The sequence below is a fragment of the Mauremys mutica genome, chromosome 7, assembly GCF_020497125.1.
Source record: "Mauremys mutica isolate MM-2020 ecotype Southern chromosome 7, ASM2049712v1, whole genome shotgun sequence".
NCBI lineage: Eukaryota > Metazoa > Chordata > Testudines > Geoemydidae > Mauremys > Mauremys mutica.
Window position 1 is genome coordinate 114,080,234 of NC_059078.1, and position 20,488 is coordinate 114,100,721.

General features: G+C 39.8%; 2 long non-coding RNA genes across 2 annotated transcripts; one reads left to right on the plus strand and one right to left on the minus strand.

The window, feature by feature from the left end:
- Nucleotides 1–836: 836 nt before the first annotated feature.
- LOC123374863 lies at nt 837–11,546 on the minus strand. The gene is made up of 3 exons (XR_006581218.1): nt 11,429–11,546; nt 1,339–1,500; nt 837–947 (listed from the first exon to the last, which is right to left on the minus strand). It is a non-coding gene; the product is annotated as an uncharacterized LOC123374863 (long non-coding RNA).
- Nucleotides 1,453–14,891, plus strand: LOC123374862. Its single transcript, XR_006581217.1, has 3 exons — nt 1,453–1,520; nt 13,376–13,589; nt 14,784–14,891. It is a non-coding gene; the product is annotated as an uncharacterized LOC123374862 (long non-coding RNA).
- The last annotated feature ends 5,597 nt before the right edge of the window (nt 14,892–20,488 follow it).

A 20,488-nucleotide genomic window follows, 5' to 3' on the forward strand; every position in this document is an offset into this window, starting at 1 on the left:
TAATTAGCTGGAGTGAACTGTCTACTGCTCATCAGCACATGTCTTTTGCGATAGTGTTTAAAGCAGTTGATAGATGTGATAGATGTTTAAAGCCGTTTAAAAAACACTGAACCGGTGTTTTGGGAGTGAAACATTTGATCGGCCAATAACCCCAAACCTTGGTAGCTGGTGGTGGGTATGCATGTTTGTGTGTCTCGCTGAGGGTCGTAAACTGTGTTTACTCTAGGCCACTACTGAAGGCAACATATTGTACTTGATGATCTAAGCTAATATTTAATGTTTATGTTTATAAAATGTACTACTCTAAAGCTCTAGGTGCATAAAGACAAAGGAAGTTCCTTTGGTCTGAACCTGGGACCTCCAATATGCAAACTATTTGCTCTTGCCTTCAGGTACATCCCCTGCTATCGGGTCTGACTGGGTTGCTGGGCAACTGGAAATGTGCCTGGTCCACTGCATGGAACTCTTGGAGCTCACAACTTGACTAGACAAAGCAAACTAAACCCCAACCTGCTATCACGAGGCAAAATGAGCCGAGCACTTATCTGTGCTCTGAATTGCTCTGTGCAGAGACCCAAATGGACAGGCAACCATTATCCTCTGGCCATTTAGAGACACCTTAATATCCCTGCTATACCTAAACCTCTGAGTGAATTAAGTAGATTATTTCTGGATTTACTTTTAGGGGTTTTTCTTTTCAATCCAAATAACATCTTTAAGGCCAGATTTTTAAAGCCTAGTTTCTCACTCTTTGTACATACAGTCTGTGAGTGCAAATAAATGCAAAATGTATGTTACTACATCCAATTGAATGCCTTGCATATCATGCAATTAGATGTCTAAGTGATAATAAATGCATCTGCAACTGCATCTGTAGGTGCAAAAAAGTACCTCTGTTGGGGTAAAATCTTGTTTTGGTATGTTTCTCCTCTAGTCTCCATCTTGTTCTGTAAAAACAAGAAGTAGGACTCCATTTTGGATGCCCTCCTTCATGGAGAGCTTCCCACACCTTCCCTGTGCCTTTTTCAAATTAGAGCAGGAAAAAGCAGGAGCAGTTAGAACACGTGACTGCATAGTCTGCCTAGCAACAGCAGACTATATAGGTGACAGCCTAACTGCTGCTCGGGGCTGTCCATCCTAGTGACAGCCAGTGTCTCCCACGTTACCGCCCTGTGGAAGGAGTCCAACTAGGCCAGGATCATAGCGTATTATATCAGGTTTCATCGGTGTCATATACTGCATGCACCGTTTTCATTTCCACCTGCGAGTCTGCATACTACCACTCAGGACGATGCATAGGGAACGGAAGACAGAAGGAAGAAGAGAGAATCCACTTACCTGGTGATCATCACGTCCTGTTCCAGCATTCCAGTGTTCCTGTGGTTCAGTGTCTCCAGTCTTCATTGGTTCTCTCCAGGATTCCAGAACCATCCTCGTCATAGTCGGGGTTCTTTCTGTGGGACAGTCGGGGTCCATCCCATGGACAGTTGGGGTTCGTGCCTAGGACAAAGAGAGAGATGGTATTGTAGTTTTCTCTTAATATCTTTTGGTTATCCCAGTGTATCAAGTTTGTGGGCTCCAGACTTTACGTCCATTTTCATCTACTGTTAACAACCGAGCCACTTGTATTTACCTGTGCTTTGTTATTACTTTTGACAAGGGTTCTGCTTTTAAGATCATGTTGGTCTAATACATTTTACTGTATTTGCACCTTACCCTGTTAGTTTAATTTTTAATCACCCTGGTGACAGACACGGGAGGGGGAAGGGCCTGCAGATAAGCCCATCTTCTGAGTAGCCTCAGAAGGTAAACACCTTAACAACTGTTTTGGGCTAATACCTCGGCTTTTGAAAATGCTGGTTCTTGGTGAAATTTTAATCTATTCTATTTATTTATATATAACAGATATATATTAATTGCCATTCAAACGCATTAAGTCATTGTGTTTGTGATGCTGTACCTCATAATGCTTTATGGGAATATGACTATTCATCCTATTTGTACACACATATCATTTTTGTACTTGAAGTTAAGAATATTGGCTGTATACTTGCTTGATTGCTAAGTAAGCTTGGTAAGACATTTGGTCAGCTTCTTTAGAAAGGAATTTGCAAAGTTAAGTGCCCAATCAAGAAGCACTTAAGGAACAATGAAGGAACAATGGATCTTGGAATGCTCCAATCCACATAAGAAGTCTACTTGAGGATGTTCAAGGTAGCATGTGAACCATGGCTGCTACCTGTAGTTCTGAGTCATGCATGGACATGTGACTTGCCCAGGTGACTCCAAAACTTCATCTTGGAGCTGGACTTTGCATAGGAGAGAGGCAGGGGTCTCCACCCACAAGAGAAAGTCTATTTAAACACCAGGAGACCCCTCCATTTGGGTTTTTCAGCTGGCTAAAGAGAGAGCCTCTCCACCTCCAAGGATACCTGAAAGGAACTGGAACAAAAGACAGTACCTACAGGGGGTGTGAGTGATTGTTGAACCCAGACTAAAAGGAGACTAGTCTGTTAAAGGAAGCTTATTGGGTGATATTTTATTTGTATTCAGTTTCTTAGACATAGACTTGTGTGTTCTATTTTATTTTACTTGGTAATTCACTTTGTTCTGTCTGTTACTACTTGGAACCACTTAAATCCTACTTTCTGTATTTAATAAAATCACTTTTTACTTATTAATTAACTGAGTATGCATTAATACCTGGGGGCAAACAGCTGTGCATATCTCTCTATCAGTATTATAGAGGGCAAACAATTCATGAGTTTACCCTGTATAATCTTTATACAGGGTAAAATGGATTTATTTGGGTTTAGACCCCATTGGGAGTTGGGCATCTAAGCGTTAAAGACAAGAACACTTCTGTAAGCTGCTTTCAGTTAAGTCTGCAGCTTTGGGGCAAGTAATTCAGACCCTGGGTCTTTGTTGGAGCAGACAGGCATGTTTGGCTCAGCAAGACAGGGTGCTGGGGTCCTGAGCTGGCAGGGAAAGCAGGGGCAGAAGTAGTCTTGGCACATCAGTTGGTAGTTCCCAAGGGGGTTTCTATGATTCATAGACTCATAGACTTTAAGGTCAGAAGGGACCATTATGATCTCCTGCACAACGCAGGCCACAGAATCTCACCCACTTACTCCTGTAACAAACCCCTGACCTATGTCTGAGTTATTGAAGTCCTCAACTTGTGGTTTAAAGACTTCAAGGTGCAGAGAATCCTCCAGCAAGTGACCCGTGCCCCATGCTGCAGAGAAAGGCGAAAAACCCCCAGGGCCTCTGTCAATCTTCCCTGGAGGAAAATTCCTTCCTGACCCCAAATATGGTGATCAGCTAAACCCTGAGCATGTGGGCAAGACTCACCAGCCAGACACCCAGGAAATAATTCTCTGTAGTAACTCAGATCCCACCCTGTCTAGTGTCCCATCACAGGCCATTGGGCATATTTACCGCTAATAATCAAAGATCAATTAATTGCCAAAATTAGGCTATCCCATCATACCATCCCTTCAATAAACTTATCAAGCTTAGTCTTGAAGCCAGATATGTCTTTTGCCTCCACTGCTCCCTTTGGAAGGCTATTCAACCCATCACAGTGTTAAACAGCATTTGTATATTATTAGTATATGCATTGTTTTTAAGAAGCCAGCTCAGCTCCATGATTTGCCAGTCCAAGCTGCTGGAAGGTTGATTACATAAAAACATCAGAACAACCATACTGGGTCAGACCAATGGTCCATCTAGCCCAATATCTTGTGTCTGACAGCGGCCAGTGCCAGACGCTTCAGAGGGAATGAACAAAACTGGGCAATTATTGAGTGATCCCCTGTCATCAAGTCCCAGCTTCTGGCAGTCAAAGGTTAAGGAATACCCAGAGAATGGGGTTGTGTCCCTGAAAATTTTGGCTAATAGCCACTGATGGACCTATCCTCAGGAACTTATCTAATCGTTTTTTAACCCATTTTTACTTTTGGCCTTCAGAACACCCCCGATAATGAGTTTGACAGTTGACTGTGCATTTTGTGAAGTACCGGTACTTCCTTTTGTTTGCTTTAAACCTGCTGCCTATTTATTTCATCAGGTGACCACTAGTTCTTGTGTTATGTGAAGAGGTAAATAACACTTCCACATTCATTTCTCAACACCATTCATAATTGTATAGACTTCTATTATATCCCCCACTTAATTGTCACTTTTCTAAGATGAACAGTCCCAGTCTTTTTAACCTCTCCTCATATGGAAGCTGTTCCATACATACCTCATCATTTTTGTTGCCCTTTTCTGTACCTTTTTCAATTCTAATATATGTTTTTTGAGACGGGGCAAACAGAATTGCAAGCAGTATTCAAGATATGGGTATACCATGGATTTATACAGTGGCATAAGGATATTTTCAGTCTTAATATCTGTCCTTTTCCTAATGGTTCTGAACATTGTTAGCTATTTTGACTGCTGCTGCACATTGAGCAGATGTTTTCAGAGAACTATTCATGATGACTCCAAGATCTCTTTCTTGAATGGTAACAGCTAATTTAGACCCCATCAATTTGTATGTATGATTGGGCCATGATGAGTTGCATCTTTCTTCACTCCCACCCTTTCACGGGAAGATTAGGTTGCTCTAATCCCACTGTTCATAGGAAAGAATGGGCTGGCCAGTGAGATACAGGTCAGTATGGAGGCCTTAAAATCCCAGAGGCCCAAACAGTCATGTGTGTAGCTTGCTTTCAATGCCAGTGCTGGCTCTGAATGATATTTTCTCTCTTGTTTGCAGTACTCCCTTATAAAGTTTGGAAATATATTATTCCAACTGATTTTATCCTTTTCCTTTTGATGCATGTATATTACTTTTTTAAAGAGCTGAAATTAACATGTTTATTATCACTTTATGAAAATTGACATTGGATAGCATTGTACAAAGCCATGCCCATCGGTGCACCTCTAGAAATAGTATCTACTAGCTGGCTGCTATTGCAAGGCCAATAAGAGGAGCATAACTGTCTTTGTAAGTCTCACGAAAGAGTGTTTCATTTTTTAAAATCTACATATTAGTCATGATTCCTACTACATTGTAACCAGTTTTAAAGTAACTCAAATTTTACACGTAAGTTTTACAGTGAATGAGAAGACGCATTTGTACCAATTTTCTGCTGAAGCCACTAAACTTGTGGAGACATATTTGGCAAAATGAGCATTTGCACGTCCGTTAGCTTGCATAAGATTCAAGCTTGTAAATTTATTGGCTGGACTGAGGCCAGCTGAATATTTGATCTAATAGGTATTATGTGAACAAAACAGCCACTTATTAAAGCCAAACTTATTATTGATGGCTAGATAAATGCTCTTGCTGTTGTATATTTGTGTGGAATTAGTGACACTTAGTAGTCATTTACAGTAAACCAACATGCCTAACACATTTTATTATTATGAATTTCTTTATGGTAGAATGAACTAGGCTACAATGAACAAGGCACTGTTCAGACATTCAGGAAGGGATGGCCCTGATTCAGAGTTCATGTTATAAACAAAGTCAGAAGGACAAGACGACCAGGGAACAGCAAGTAGACAATTTGTATACAAGTCAACTAGATTCACTGTAGGAAGCTCAGCAGAAGTGGGTCTGTAAGATTTAACATGGACAGGGTAGGGGTTATAAAATGTGCTCAGGGGTTATAAAATGCATGGGAAGACACTGCAAGATGGCATGGAAGTGATGGAGTGAGAATGCCAGTTATCCCTGTTATGCTGGCAGAGAGGAGATGACAGGGATAACAAGAAAAGGAAAATAAGTTGGGAGAGGCAGAGTTATACAGGGCTTTGAAGATAGTGGCAAGAAGCTTAAACATACAGCAAGCAATTACCTGTGCAAATCTTTCAGAACAACCTGGCTGCTCTGCAGGTCACAAGGCTTTCAAGCAGATCTGGTATGCCAGAAAGGTGTCCCTCTCCCGTCTCTTTTCTAGATACAAACTGCTCAGAGACCTTCTTCTGTTCAAACAGCTTGTGAAATTTATTTACAGTGTTCTCCTCACCACCTTTACAAACTTGTGCAGCTCTGTATTTACAAGCATACAGTGCTTAGCTCACTCAGTCAAGGGGGGCAGGGGGAGGTATCTTCCCTCTGAGAGATCTCTCCTGACTCTGCCTCTCAAAAGCCTCCTCTAGTCTTGTCTCATCTTGTCTTGTTTTGTCCCTCCACTCCCAAGCACTTCCTGCCTGTTCCTTTTCTGGGCTAATGGACTAATTAGCCTTTTGGACTCTTCTCAGACCATCCTAATCTTTCAAATAGGTCCAGTTTTGCCCTTCAGGCTTATCCTGGCACAATTTAATTGGTGATCCAGTGATCAGAGTGCTAGTACAGATACTGTTACCCAGCACTCTGTCGCACCTGGCCTGAGAGTTACCACTGCTGTCAACGAGCAATTTATGCTTTTCACTGAAAACATTGCAAACATCAGTTTCAATTAAATTTATCCTTAAATTTAGGAGCCTTAAACCTGAAAGAATTGAACTCCCTAAAAACGTTCACTGGAAATTAAAAACAGACAATCTCTTGATGTCTTCAGAACAAGACTAGGTGCCTTTCTGGAAGATATGGTTTAGCCAAACACAAACTATTGGGCTCAATGCACAGGAAACTGGGTGACATTTAATGGTCTGTGATATACAAGAGGTCAACCAGATGATCTAGTGATTCCTTCTGGCCTAAAACTCTATGAATCTAGGAGCTCTAATTAGTGAGAGCTACAGTTGCCATATACTTAAAAATTGATGGTGATGCTAGCTTCCCATTATTTGGCTTAATTTCAACCTCTCTCAATTTCTCCCAAAAGACACCAATCTTCCTGAACTTTTGCAAACTGCCTCTCATTCCAGGGTAGAGTCTCTCTGTAATGTTTGGTAAAAATCAGAAAAGTTAATGTGCTTTGAAAATATTCCCTAAAGTTCAGTTCTGATTTTTTTCCTAGCATTTTTGGCTTATAATAGCTCCCAAATAACTCCACCTAGAAACTCCATGCTTATTTTTGCTGACTGTGCTTAGAAGCACTGCCTTTACATATTTTTTGGCGGGGAGAGATGTGATTAGGAAGTGTGGGGGGGGCATGAGGGAGAGAATTGCAAAGAGATATAATAAAAAACAGCTTATACACACTGAGATAGACAAATAAGGGGTTATTCAAGCAGGGTTATAAAAAGGAGCCAGTGTAATGCTGAAGGAGGGACACTGATGTGAAGTGGAATGGAGAGGGATGGGCAAAGGAAAAAACTCTTATCCATGCTGAACTTTAAGGGCTGGTGCTCAGCTGAAATAGGTCTGCATTGTTTCCTAATGCTTACAATTTTCTAGCTATAAAATTTGTAAGCACTTGAAGTTTTCCTTATGGATAAAAGCCTTGTCCTGCCACTCCTCCATTGCTCTCCACCGTCCACTGCCCCATATCTCACCCAGGAATAACTCCCACCTTTAGTCTTGCTAAATTCTTCAGGAGGGGAGATCTGCTTTGATGAGCCTTACATCAAAGTCAGAGTACAGCTCTCCTCCTGCAGGGCTTGAGCTACCAACTGATTCAAACTTTCAGCGCTCAATGAAAAGGCTGGGAAATTCACAAGCAAAAAAACTTTGTTAAAGAAGACTTAAGATTTGTTGTTTGGACTTTTTTGTCTGTTTTTGTAAAATTTGGGGCTAAAGTTAAGTTTGGGAAGGTGATGAAAAGGTTGTGTGAAATGTGTGTGAACAGGTTAAATTAGAGAGGGGAACAGCCTGGATTCCTTAGGTGTATTTCCAATCATGCTAACATTTGGGGGGTTTAAAAGGTGTGCAATTTCTGTAAAGAAGGCAATATTGTATGTGGGGGGATTAGCTGGACTCTATTAAATCACTCTTTCAACCTTAACTATTTCAGGGCAGGCAGCATGGTCTAGTGTACAGGGCACTGGCCTGGAGACCTGAGTTCAGCTCCTCAATCTGCTGTTGATCAGCTCTGTGACAAACCACCTTGTTTTTCTGTGCCTGTTCCCCTCCTACCCTCTATCTTGTCTATTTAGATTGTAAGCTCTCTGGGGCTAGTATATATATATGTATGTACACGCCCTAGCACAATGAGATCCCAGTTTCCGTTTTAGATCATTTTAACTACTTTTTTTTTTAGTTTGCAAATTCGCGCTAGTTATGACTCACCTTTGCAGTTCAGAGATGTCATAAACTCCTAGGTGTAACAATTTAGTTCCAGGATAACTTAGGAGAAATGCCCAGAACAAGTATTCTGCTTGTTTGGCTCCTCTCTATTTACTTTTCAATCTCTTTTCTATTCCGATCAAGAAGCTGAGAGTTCTTTGCCGTGATAAGTACTGTGTACAAAAGATAATCTGCTTAAAGTGGCATCCTTTGACTAGAGTACAATTAGATGCTACTTATCTTTCAAATCCACCAATGAGGATGTTAAATAGAGACCGCTAGCACAGGTCCATAAAAGGAATGGATGGAAAATGCAGCACTCATTTTGAGAATTATCCATTAGTGAGGTGCAAATCTCAGACCTGTTCAGAAGTTAGAAGAGCCTGTATACGTCCCCAAAGGTTTGGATTCTATTCTAAATGTTATCCAAGCCTTCAATACAGCTGCTTCTACTGGCTCTTTCTCCAAACAGAGATGCCTTGCTTCAGGCTAGTATCCCTCCCACACAGCTGCCCTGTGATCCCCTTAAGCAAAGAGAAGTATTCCTAGCCTGGTTAATGTCCCTCCTTTCCTACCAGCTCTTAATAATCCTTTACTTGTGAATTCAGCAGTCCACAGACATCACTGTTCCTTTCCACCCTGTCTTTAACTTGAGTACAGGCCTCCTAGGATAGCCAGTGCTTCCATGATGCATATGCAGCTTTCTAGAGGTTTTACAACAATGAGGTGCTGGGATTTGTAGACTTGAGGTCAGCGTAAAGGCAGACTCTTACATGAACAGCATCTAGGCCCGAAGACAGCTGTATTGCCAGTCAGGGGATATAAGCATATAACATGGGCACAGGAGCTGAAAAAAAATCTATTCAGGATTATAACAAGACTCATTACCAACTAATTAAGCACCTACATTCACACCGGAACTGGTCAGAAATTTTCCAATAATATTTTTTTGTCAAAAAATGACCCTTTCATTGAATTTAATGAAATTTTATTTAGAAAAAAATGATGTGTTTTGATAATATCAAAACATCCTGTTTTGACATTTTAAGAATAGCACATTCTGATTTTTCATTTCCAAAATATATTCATTGCTTTGTATTTAAAAGGTCAATATTGGAACAAAACATTTAGATCAACCCAAACCATTTATTAAAATTTAATTTAATGAAAAATGGGAAATTTCAAATTCGTTTTTGATCTGTTTCAGAATTTAAAAAATATTCAAAATTGTGGAATTTCCCATAAAATGGAAAATCTGCTTCTTGCACAGCTCTAATTCAGATACACACACAAGAACAAACTTAGGATAATGTCTGGTAAGAAAGTGATAATAAGGAACCACCTCAAATGAATTACACAAGAAAATACATGACGTGTGGGAGGGATGTATCTAATCTATTTATTAGAGCTGGCCAGGAATATTTTCAGTCAAAATGATTTTTAATGGAAATGTAGTTTCTGCATGATCAAAATTTTCAATTGGAATTTTTAAATCATGTAGTTTCTGCATGATCAAAATTTTCAGTTGGAATTTTTAAAATTTTATTTTGACAGGACTCTCTCAGTAGAACCACTGTGATGTATCATGGGAGTCACATGACCACAATGCCTTATGGGAGAGGTAGTGTGACCAGAGAGCCTGACCCATAGAATACTGAGGCAAGAGGCACCCAAACTCCCATTAAGCACTGCAATAGCTCAGTGAGACAGAGTTCAATGTCAAACTGAACCAAAACAAAATGTTTTGAGATTTCCAAACTGAAATTTTTCAGAACTTTTCCATTCTACTGAAATTTTCAGTAGTTCAACGTTTTGTCCCACTTTGCAATAAAAACAAGTTTTGAAATATAATTTTCCACAGGATAGTAATTTCAGTTTTTGACAAGCTCTAATACATACACAGAGAGAGACTTACAAAATTGGGTTTAGTTTGGCTGAATGGTGAGCAGGCTGAGGTTCATTTCAGTATGGGAATCTTCTGAACCATTCTGCAGGCACTATTCAGCTTTGCATTTGTTGCCCACATTGTGTACTGATATCTGTATGAAAGAAACATGACTCTTGCAGAGACTGTAGCGATCGATCTCCAGTGCACAATAAAGAAAACTGAGACTAAAAACTAAAATTTCATCATTAAAATCTTGCAGCATGCGTTCTATAGAATTATTGTTAGTTCTAGAGAGCTCATAGCATGCTATAACAGCATCTTACTTTACATAGACGATTTTTTTGTAACAAATATTCTAGCATATCAGGACATGTTAAGGATGCAGCTTTAATCGTACTTTGCAAATAGTTTATCCTGGGCTGAAACCCTTAATATATTACCTTGCAGAGAATAGTATTTTGGGGGAGAATATAAAATATAAAAAACCCCTCCAGGTTTAGAAAGAAAGTGCCCAAAGACCCTTAACTTCAGAGTCTCAAATGCCATACAAAATGCTTAAGTACACCATGATGTCCCAGATTCTGTTGTTAGCACTAAGCCTTACAAAGAGAGATGGGAAAGATGATGTGGCATAACTCTGCAGTTAATCAAGGTGAATCCCTCTCTGCTGATTATCAAGCAAGGATAGATTTCCTGCTCTGCTCTCCATTCTTATACAAGAATAAAGACACTGGGGAGATAACATCTAAAACCATAATAAGAAAAAGAGATTATGTTAACTGTTGCTTAAGAAGTTTCTTTGTGTCACAGAAACAAACAAACTGAAGGCTTTAAAAATCAAAGGGCAATGTAATGTTGCAGTCCTTTGCAAAGACAAAAGAACTAATAAAGAGCTGCCTCCTCTTGTTGCAGGTAGATCACAGAACTCTCACTGTTTTCAGCATGTGGACAGTGACGCCCTGGTACAACTACCGTATACCAGCACTGGGAATGCCTGACTGGCTGGCTTTATCTTTGAAACGGGATTATAGGCAGTTTGTGCCAGTTTTATGATTGTACCTGAGAGGAGAACTATGCAAAACTGTGTTTCCTGGAAGAGAACCATTCAGCTCACATGGACACGTGAGCCTTAATTATTATACAAGATGAGACTCTTTCTGCCTCTATCCCCTTTTCAAGATACAGGGCCAAAACTCCATTCCAAAAAGCCATGTATAATGCAAACTGATCTTACTTTGTAGAAAAGATAAACTAAATACGGGATGAACTCTCCAGAGTGGATGCACCCAAACAAGGCCAAAGAACAATAACAATCCCTACACTCTAGTCTGAGCCGGACCCCACTGCACCAGCCACTTGCAGGGATGTCTGACCTGTTATAGCTGAAAGAGGTCCTTCCTGTTCCCTGCTGGCTAGCCAGCCAACTAACAGCAGCACCTGCTGACATCTTGAGCCTTCACAATAGGGCTTTGGAACAAGTTGCAAAATGGAGACCTCTGCAGGGGTGAAAGTAACTTAAAGGACTTACCAGTAAGTTCTGAGCAGGGGGTGGGGCCTCAACTGGAAGGGGCGGGGCCTCATTCGAAAGGGGCAGGGGCCTTTAGAGCTGCAGTAGTGGCGGTCGGGAGCCCCGGGCCTTGTAAATCACTGCCAGAGCTACCAGCTGCAGAGGCGGCTGGGAGCCCTGGGGCTCAGGGTCCATTTAAAGGGCCCAGGGCTCCGGCCACCACTACTGCAGCGGAGCCCCATGCCCTTTAAATTGCTGAAGGAGCCCTGGGCGTCCCTGCTGCCGCCACTACTCCAGGGCTCTGGCAGTGGGGTTCGGGCGGTGATTTAAAGGGCCCAAGGTGATAGCAGTGGCTGGATCCCCGGGCCCTTTAAATAGCCACCCGAGCCCTGCTGCAGGAGCCCTGGGGTAGCCTGTTTCTAGTTTCAACAATATCAACCTGTGTGGTATATTTATGAAGAGCCCTGTTAAAGTTGTTAATGCTACTTAGGTACATCAGGAAACTTTCAAAGGTGTAGTGAACAAAAGGGCATTTTTATTGGATTCATTATTATTATTCTGCTAACACTAGTTAGCCCTGCTCTGAACATCTAGGGATCCTCAACTGATATAAATTGGCATGGCTTCCAGGAAGTCAAAGGAGCCAGCTGAGGGTCTGGCACAAATTATGTTTCAGGAAAAACTAAATAGTTAGGCTAAAAAAAGTGACCTGGACTTGTTATGAGAGTACTCTGTTAATATTTGTTAATAGATAAGGTGCTGGTTGATGGTGCTCAAGGATATGTAACATTGTTAATGAGTTTTGTAGGGCCAATAATACTTCTCTTGGTTGTGCATTACAAATGTGCAGCTCTTTATATAGTGTTCTTTACAGAACCAATTATATTAAGCAAAGAACGGAGGGAAAGAAGTAGGGTCGGGGGAAGGGAGAATCTCTAGTGAAGAGTTAAGAACACTTTCCTCCATCCAGTTATGATCAAATGTATTGGTTACTCCCATGAATAGTCCCACTGAACTCACTTTGCCCTGGTAGTGTTTGTAGTAGTGGATTCTTAGGTCCCAATCCTGCAGCTTGTTGAAATCAATGGGGCTCCATTCATCTGCAGGAATTAGCCTGTGATGGGTCACTTCAAGACTTTTTGGACAGGAACCATAGCTTTGTCTGCTATGTATTGTGCCTTACTTGTTGTTGGTCTTTAACAAATAATAAATGCAAGGATATTTTTATTATTACCATCATGGCCATTATTAGTACTGGATGAATAATGCAAAAACATTTATCCAAATATTCTGTTAATTTTTAAATGAATTTTCTTGGGCCACATTTGCATCCCTGTTGTGTTCATTTTCTGTGAACATTTGACAAAACATTCTTACAATCCACCCTGGCATACAATGCCTTGAATCCAAGGTGCTGATCCAGGCTGCTCTTGTCAATGCTGCCTGCAGTGATCTGCAAAGAGCCTTGTCTCCATGAGGCAATCACAGCTTGACTTTATGTCAGGTCATCTGATTGGTCACTCTCTGGATTTTACAGGAGATCAAGATTGTCTGGTGAAGAGGTCTGAATGGAGGGGAGCCTTCTTCACCTCCTTTTGCTTCTCAGGGAGGCACCCATCTGCCCACCTATGTTCTAAAAAAAAGACCAGTTGTTCTGGCTTGTTGTGAAAGTTTGCAGGTTAATTCTTAAGTTTACTAGTATATTGCATTGCACAACTGACAAAGTGCATTGTAGGAGAATTTTACCTAACGCATCTGGAGGCATCCACAGTGGAACTATGAACAATTTACACCAGCTAATGTCTGCTTCCAGGTATTTTCCACTACTGCAGATGAGACGCTTGATTAGCTGAAACAGTGGTCTGATCCCGTATGACATACACATGTTCCTGTGATGAAGACTCTACCATACCTATGTATTTGCCATACACAATATGTCTGCAGGTGTGCCTCTCTCTCAGCCAATGTGATTGAGGTGGAGAGGAGAAGGACCAGGAGGCAAAGGAGGAAGAGAAGAAAAGGGAATGGTGACATACTTATGAGTAACAATACCATACGACACAACAGTGAGACAAACTGTTCACCAGATCTGATTAAATGAATGGAGGTTTTGAGCAAGGTTCAGAAAGGAGATGTAAGGAAGGGCTGGCAAGAGATAGGGCTAAATATTCAGCCAACCGCTATAATAATGCCCATATGTTTTGTATTTCGCTTGTAGTTGCAGACCTGCATTTGTTTTTGTGTGTGCAAAATTATGATGATGATTTATAAGGCACTAGTGTGGATTTTACCAGTGCAAAAATTATTGCTGGTGAAATTTTAAGCAGACAGCTTTGAATATTTAGCCCATGGAGACCTGATGAACAAAATTAGATGACTCCATAATTTAAAAATAGTTCTTTACTAATTAAAGAGTGATGAAGCTTTCAGCCTATCTAGGTCAGGAAGCACAGAACACAAGGAAGCCAGTTAGAGGTAGTAATGAATGGTGTCACAAAAAAGATTTGCCACATCAGTCCCTCCAGCTGCTGCACATGCTGTTTCCACCATTTCTGCTGATAAAGGGGAAACAAACAGCTCTCCACGTCTGCAGTTAAGGCTGAAGCTAATGTTAAGCTGACAAATCAACTTTTAGAGTCCTGGGAGACTTGGCAAAGCTATCAAGAGGCACAAAGGCTACTAATGCTTATGTCATACTTCTCAACTCTCACATTTTACCCAAGAGACATCACATTTTCTGGCTTAAAACATTCTTGATTTTTTATATTCTCTTGGGCAAAATCAAAGTAGGCCCATTAATTCAATGAGCGCACATATTTCTCTGCTTGATATTTTTCTCCACAAAACTCTCACTGTTCACTTTTTAAAGTAGGGAAGTATACTCTAGTTTGATACTGATGCTCTGAAGGATAAGAGTATTAGGAAACTCAGCATACAACAGGATCCCAGCCTCTGTCATTCATTGCATCACAGCATTCAGAACATGTAGAAACTCGTATGTAGGTGGAGAGACCACCATATACCACAATGCAACACTTAAAAGAAGGCTGTAGAGTATATTGCAATGAAGTGTTTCACTAATATGTATGAAATAGGCATGGCAAGTAGTATAGTGGTATAAGAACCTAGATACTATAGAATAGAGTACAGAGCAGTCTCACACTTAGGCACAAAATAATAGACAACTAGAAGTAACCCATAAAACATTTGCACTTATCTAGCAATATTCAGGTTCATCTCCTCACAGATGTTGGCATGGTCACACACACATTTGAGCAGCTCTGACATTCCATCTAGCAGAAGGCAGTCGTGTGGGAAGACGGACAGAGAGACAGATGTGACTTTATAAAAAGACATTATACAATCATTATAAAACACTTTTCTCACAAATCTCTTCAGTCTCATAATCCTCAAATAAAGGCAAGTTGTTCAAATCTCTTGAAAACTATTGTGTTGTATTACTTGGAAAAATTAAAAGGATTTAATCATAAAGGCCTCAAAAAGAGGAATTCAGAAATGAGGGTTGCAACAACTTAAGGTTCAAACGATGAACAAAGAAAAATGTATGGATCAGTCAGACTAACATCAGTATCTGGTAAAATACTAGAACAAATTATTAAACAATCAACTTGTAAGCACCTAGAGGATAATAGGGTCATAAGGAATAGCCAGCATGGATTTGTCAAAAAACTATCATGCCAAACCAACCTAATTTCTTTCTTTGACATGGTTACTGGTCTAGTGGAAAGGAAGAAAGCAGTAGATGTGAGAGATATTGATTTTAATAAAGCTTTTAACATAGTCCCACATGATATTCTCAAAAGCAAACTAGACATATGTGGCCAAGATGAAATTATTATAAAGTGGGTGCACAACTGGTTGAAAACAATAATTCAAAGAGTAGTTATCAATCATTCTCTGCCAAACTGGGCAGACTTATGTAGTGAGATACCAGAGGGGTCAGTTGTGGGTACATCACTATTCAGTATTTTCATATTTTAATTAATGACCTGAATAATGGAGCAGAGAATATGCTTATAAAAATTTGTGGATGACACCCACAGCCGGAAGGGGTTGCGAGCACTTTGGAGGGCAGGATTAGAATTCAAAATGACCTTGACAAACTGGAGAGTTGGTCTGAAATAAAAAGATGAAATTCAACAAAGACATGTGCAAAGTACTTCACTTATGGAGTAAAAATCAAATGCACATTCAAAATGGGGAATAACTGGGTAGGTAGTTGTACTGCTGAAAAGGATCTGGGGGTTCAGTGAATCACATGTGGAATACGAGTCAATAATGTGATGTAGTTGCCAAAAGGGCTAGTATAATTCTGGGGTGTATTAACAACAGAAGTCTCATATGTAAGACACAAGAAGTAACTGTTTGCTTTTCTCGGCACTGGTGAGGTCTCAGCTGGAGTGTACTGTGTCCAGTTCTAGGCACCATGCTTTAGAAAAAATGTTGACGAACTGGAGAATTCAAAGAAGAGCAGCAAATATATTAAAAGGTTTAGAAAACCTGAACTATGAAGAAAGATTAAAAAAACTGGATATGATTAGTCTTGAGAAAAGAAGATTGAGGGAGGACCTGATGATAGTCTTCAAATAAGTCAAAGGCTGTTATAAAGAGGACAGTGATCAATTGTCCTCCGTGTCCACTGAAGGTAGGAGAAGAAGGAATTGGCTTAATCTGCAGCAACGGAAATTTACATTAGATATTAGGAAAAGCTTTCTAACTATATACAGTAGGTCAGTGCTTCTCAAAGTTTGGCCACCACTTGTTCAGGGAAAGCCGCTGGCGGTCCGGGCTGGTTTGTTTACCTGCCGTGTCCACAGGTTCGGCTGATCGCGGCTCCCACTGGCCACGGTTCACCACTCCAGGCCAATGGGGGCTGCAGGAAGAGACACCAGCCGAGGGATGTGCTGGCCACCGTTCCTGCAGCCCTCATTCGCTTGGAGCAGTGAACTGTGGCCAGTGGGAGCTGCGATCAGCCGAACCTAGAGACGCGGCAGGTAAACAAACCAGCCCGGATCGCTAGGGGGTTTCCCTGAACAAGCGGTGGACTGGCTTTGAGAAGCACTGCAGTAGGTAGTTAAGCACTGGAATAGGCTTCCAAGGGAGTCTGTGGAAACTCCATCATTGGAGGTTTTTAAGATGGATGAACCAACACCGGTCAGGGATGGTCTAGGTTTACTTGGTCCTGCCTCAGTGCAGGGGCTGAACTTGATAACTTCTCAAGGTCCCTGCTAGCCCTACATTTATATGGTTTTATGAATCTATGACACACAAGACTGAGGCCAGTGATGATAAAGGATCCCACATGCATTAGTTAATAGATGGCAGAATAATGTCTCACACAGCCAATGCGCAATTAAAATTATATTCGAAGACACTGGTATGCAACTCCCTTTATGCGAAAAGGAGTTGTGCTTGTGCATCTGAGGGCAGAACCACCACTTCTTCTATGTATTACACATTAATGAACCAACCTGACATATCATATGTTTACATTAAATCATATTCCATAGGGCAATAATCTTGGTGCTACTTTGAGATGAGTGGTAAAGCTATGGTAGAAACATGCAACTAGTATTAAAAACTATATTCAGTTTCAAAACAAGCTATTCTTCTTTCATTCAAATTACTGATGATTTCTATAAAGAAAGAATGTAAGCCTAATACAATATTCTTTAGCAAATGCCTGAGCTGAAAATTTGAACCCAGATTCAAAGTTCAGGGATATTCAAATTCACTGTTTTCATTCACCCTCTAACAGAAATATATGTCATGTCATGTTCAGATCTGGATCCAAATTCAGTCTCTCTAAGCCTGAGACTCTTGGTTAGGTCCATGGTTTTAATTCAGATCTAACTCTAATATTACTGTAATGCAGAAAGAGGAATGATAAGAATAAGCAAGCAAGAGGAGTTGGGTTCAGTTGTCAGAGAAAGCATAATTTCAAGGCTTTAGTGAAAATTTGGTGGGATGAGGACCATGAACGTCTAGTTATTTAAATACAGGAGGATGGAAATAAAATAAAGAGTTGGAATATGATATGGCAGAAAGCAATAACACACGTATCACACAGCAAATGAGAGAAGCTCAGGAAGGAATAGAATCATTACAGTGCAATGAGAAGGGTTGTTAGTCACCTGGTTAATTGTAATCATCTATATAGGCAATCAAACATGGATGATGTATAGGAATAGGCCTTCCTTAAGGAACTAAAAAAGCGCAGCTTATAAAGGGCTGGTAGCTGAAATACCATATAATTACTATGTGACTATTCAGAGACAGTAGAACAAAGGCTGGGAGGAGATTCCTTCAAATACTGGATACGAAATATTTGCATCAAATAGAAAGAGAACCAAGCAAGAAGGAAGCAATACTGGATCTGAAGTCCTCCTGGAAGAAATTATTCATGACATGGCAGCAGATGCACTCTTAGGAGAAAGGGATCACAGCGCAGAAAAATCAGTGCTGTTCAGGGGATCATGGGAATGAAAGGAGAGAGAAACTTTTAAAAAGCCACCTTTTTCAGGAAAAAATAAAGACAAATGCCATAGATTAGGCTTTGATTTTCAAATTGCAAGTAATTGATGAAGGATGTCAGGAGGCAATTTTAAAGAGATATTCGTAAATGTCCAATAGAAATAAGTTTCTAACTTACTGTGACCCTATCAATTCATGTTGCCATTATAATGTTGGTAACTGTATTTCTGATTTTGTGTAATAAAACGCATTTTCTAAACCCATTGGGTAAGTAGGCACATACAAAAGTCTTTTATGTCCTGGGGCCAGCATTTTTTATAGTCTCTGGAAGGACTGTTCAGATAGAAATCTATATCTATGTGTACCTGCTGTGTTAGTGATCATATGCTATGGCCTGTCTTTCATGGGAGATTATGGGGATACTGCAGGCTGGGGGCTATGGATCAGCCAGGATATGTACAAACTTCAAATTGCTGGCTACACCCCTGACTGAAGTCTACATAAATTATGTCCACCATGTCCTCATCATTTATTTCTTTTGTCATTCCTTCAAAGAACTCAGTCATGTTTTGTCTGACAGGATTTATTCTTGGTAAAAACACTTCTGGTCTTTGCTTAATATCCCTTTTCTCCTATAAATACCCAGCCCTTTCATCCCTCATGATTGATTGTCATATCTTAACTTTCAGCAATATATCTGATGATAGCTATTGAAAAGCAAGTTTCATCTGCCAAAACAAGTAGGATGAATTTAGGTGGCCTTATGCTTAAAACATCTATGTATCTGTTTATCATCTTCTAAGATACAAAAAACTCATCATTACAACAATTGCCATTGAAGAAGAAAAAGACGTTCAACAGTCAATCGATGTTAAGGGAGAATCCAGTGTCTGGAGATATCAGCTTGACCTTGTGGAACACAGAGAAAAACCTTTAGTGCAGATATTTTTCATTCAGAAATTCATTTCCCACCTACCGTATCTGTGTATATAATAGGTACTCCAACTAACACATATAAACAAATAATTAGCTTAAGTTATGATGGAGCTATTCTAATATTGGTTCTCAACAGCGGTTAAAATCTGCAAGATGTCCTGATTTACCTGAACTACAAGATTGTTGTTATGAACTTGAATTTAATCACTGACCTTGACATATTTTCTAGGCTTCATATTCTGTTATTTTGTTTCCTCACAGTCTAAACTATATAGCAAAATCATGACTTGGTACCTGCGGCTGATAATATACATTTGCATGCTTGTGTCTTCTCTAGAGTTGGCTAATGCAATTCCATATCAGCATTTCTTAGGTCTTTCTGATGCATTGATCAGGAAACTTCAGTTAGTCTGGAATTTGGTTGCTGAAATTTTGACTGACAGCATGCATGAAAATCACATTACCCTGGTTGTAAAAAACCTTCTCTGGCTACCTGTAAAGTACAGGATTATGTGTAAAGTCCTAGTTATTAACTTCAAGTTCTTAAATTGACTTGGTTTTGAATACCTCAGAGACATTCTGGAACCATACATTCCCAGTCGTTTTCTTTGGTCTCAGTCAATTGGATTAGTTCTTTTTGGCTGAAGACATTGAGCTACAGGGCATTTTTAGTGTTTGCTCCCTCCTTATGGAATTCATTAACCATGGAGGTCAGACTAGCTGACTCTGTAACATGCTCTAAATCTAAACTTAATGGTACCTTTTCCAGATTGCTTACGACCATGTGTAAACTTTATATGATATGCTGTTTTTATATTTATTTATTAATATTAATAATATAAATAATATTATTTGTTATTTATATTTTTGTATCAAGTATATGCATATATGTGTAAATGTATTCTCAAATTGGGTTGTTTTTTTTTTACATATTTCAGAGTAACATTTAGTCTGGTCTTATGTTTTTATGCGTCTTTTCCTCGGACAATGTACTGAAATTATGCTGAAAGTCAAAGTCAACTTTATAATTTGCATATATTATTATGGCTACCTTTACCAACAATACTGCAAGGATCCACAGAGAAAAAAACTTGGCAGATAAAAACTTAATGCTTAAGCAAGACATTCATAGTTTTGGAGGATATTTGACAGTCTGATCTGGAGCAAAATTTCCAGGAATAAGAGCAGAGCACGTGAGAATGAGAGAAACTAATTTTTAATCTTTCACTACAAAACTGTGGATACTCACTTTTTAAATATGTAGAGCTAAATTCTGCTCTCAGTTACATCAGTGCAAACTCAAACTAGCTCCATTAACTTCAATGAATTTATATCATAGTAAACAAGAGAAAAATTTGGGTCTTAGATCAAATTAGGCTCTAATTTGAATAACTAATAAGACTGGATCAGACTATAATTATACTATACTAATAGACATACCGATGAACCCCTGTACAGCGTAATCAAGTTTACATTGATTATTCAAATTCCACAG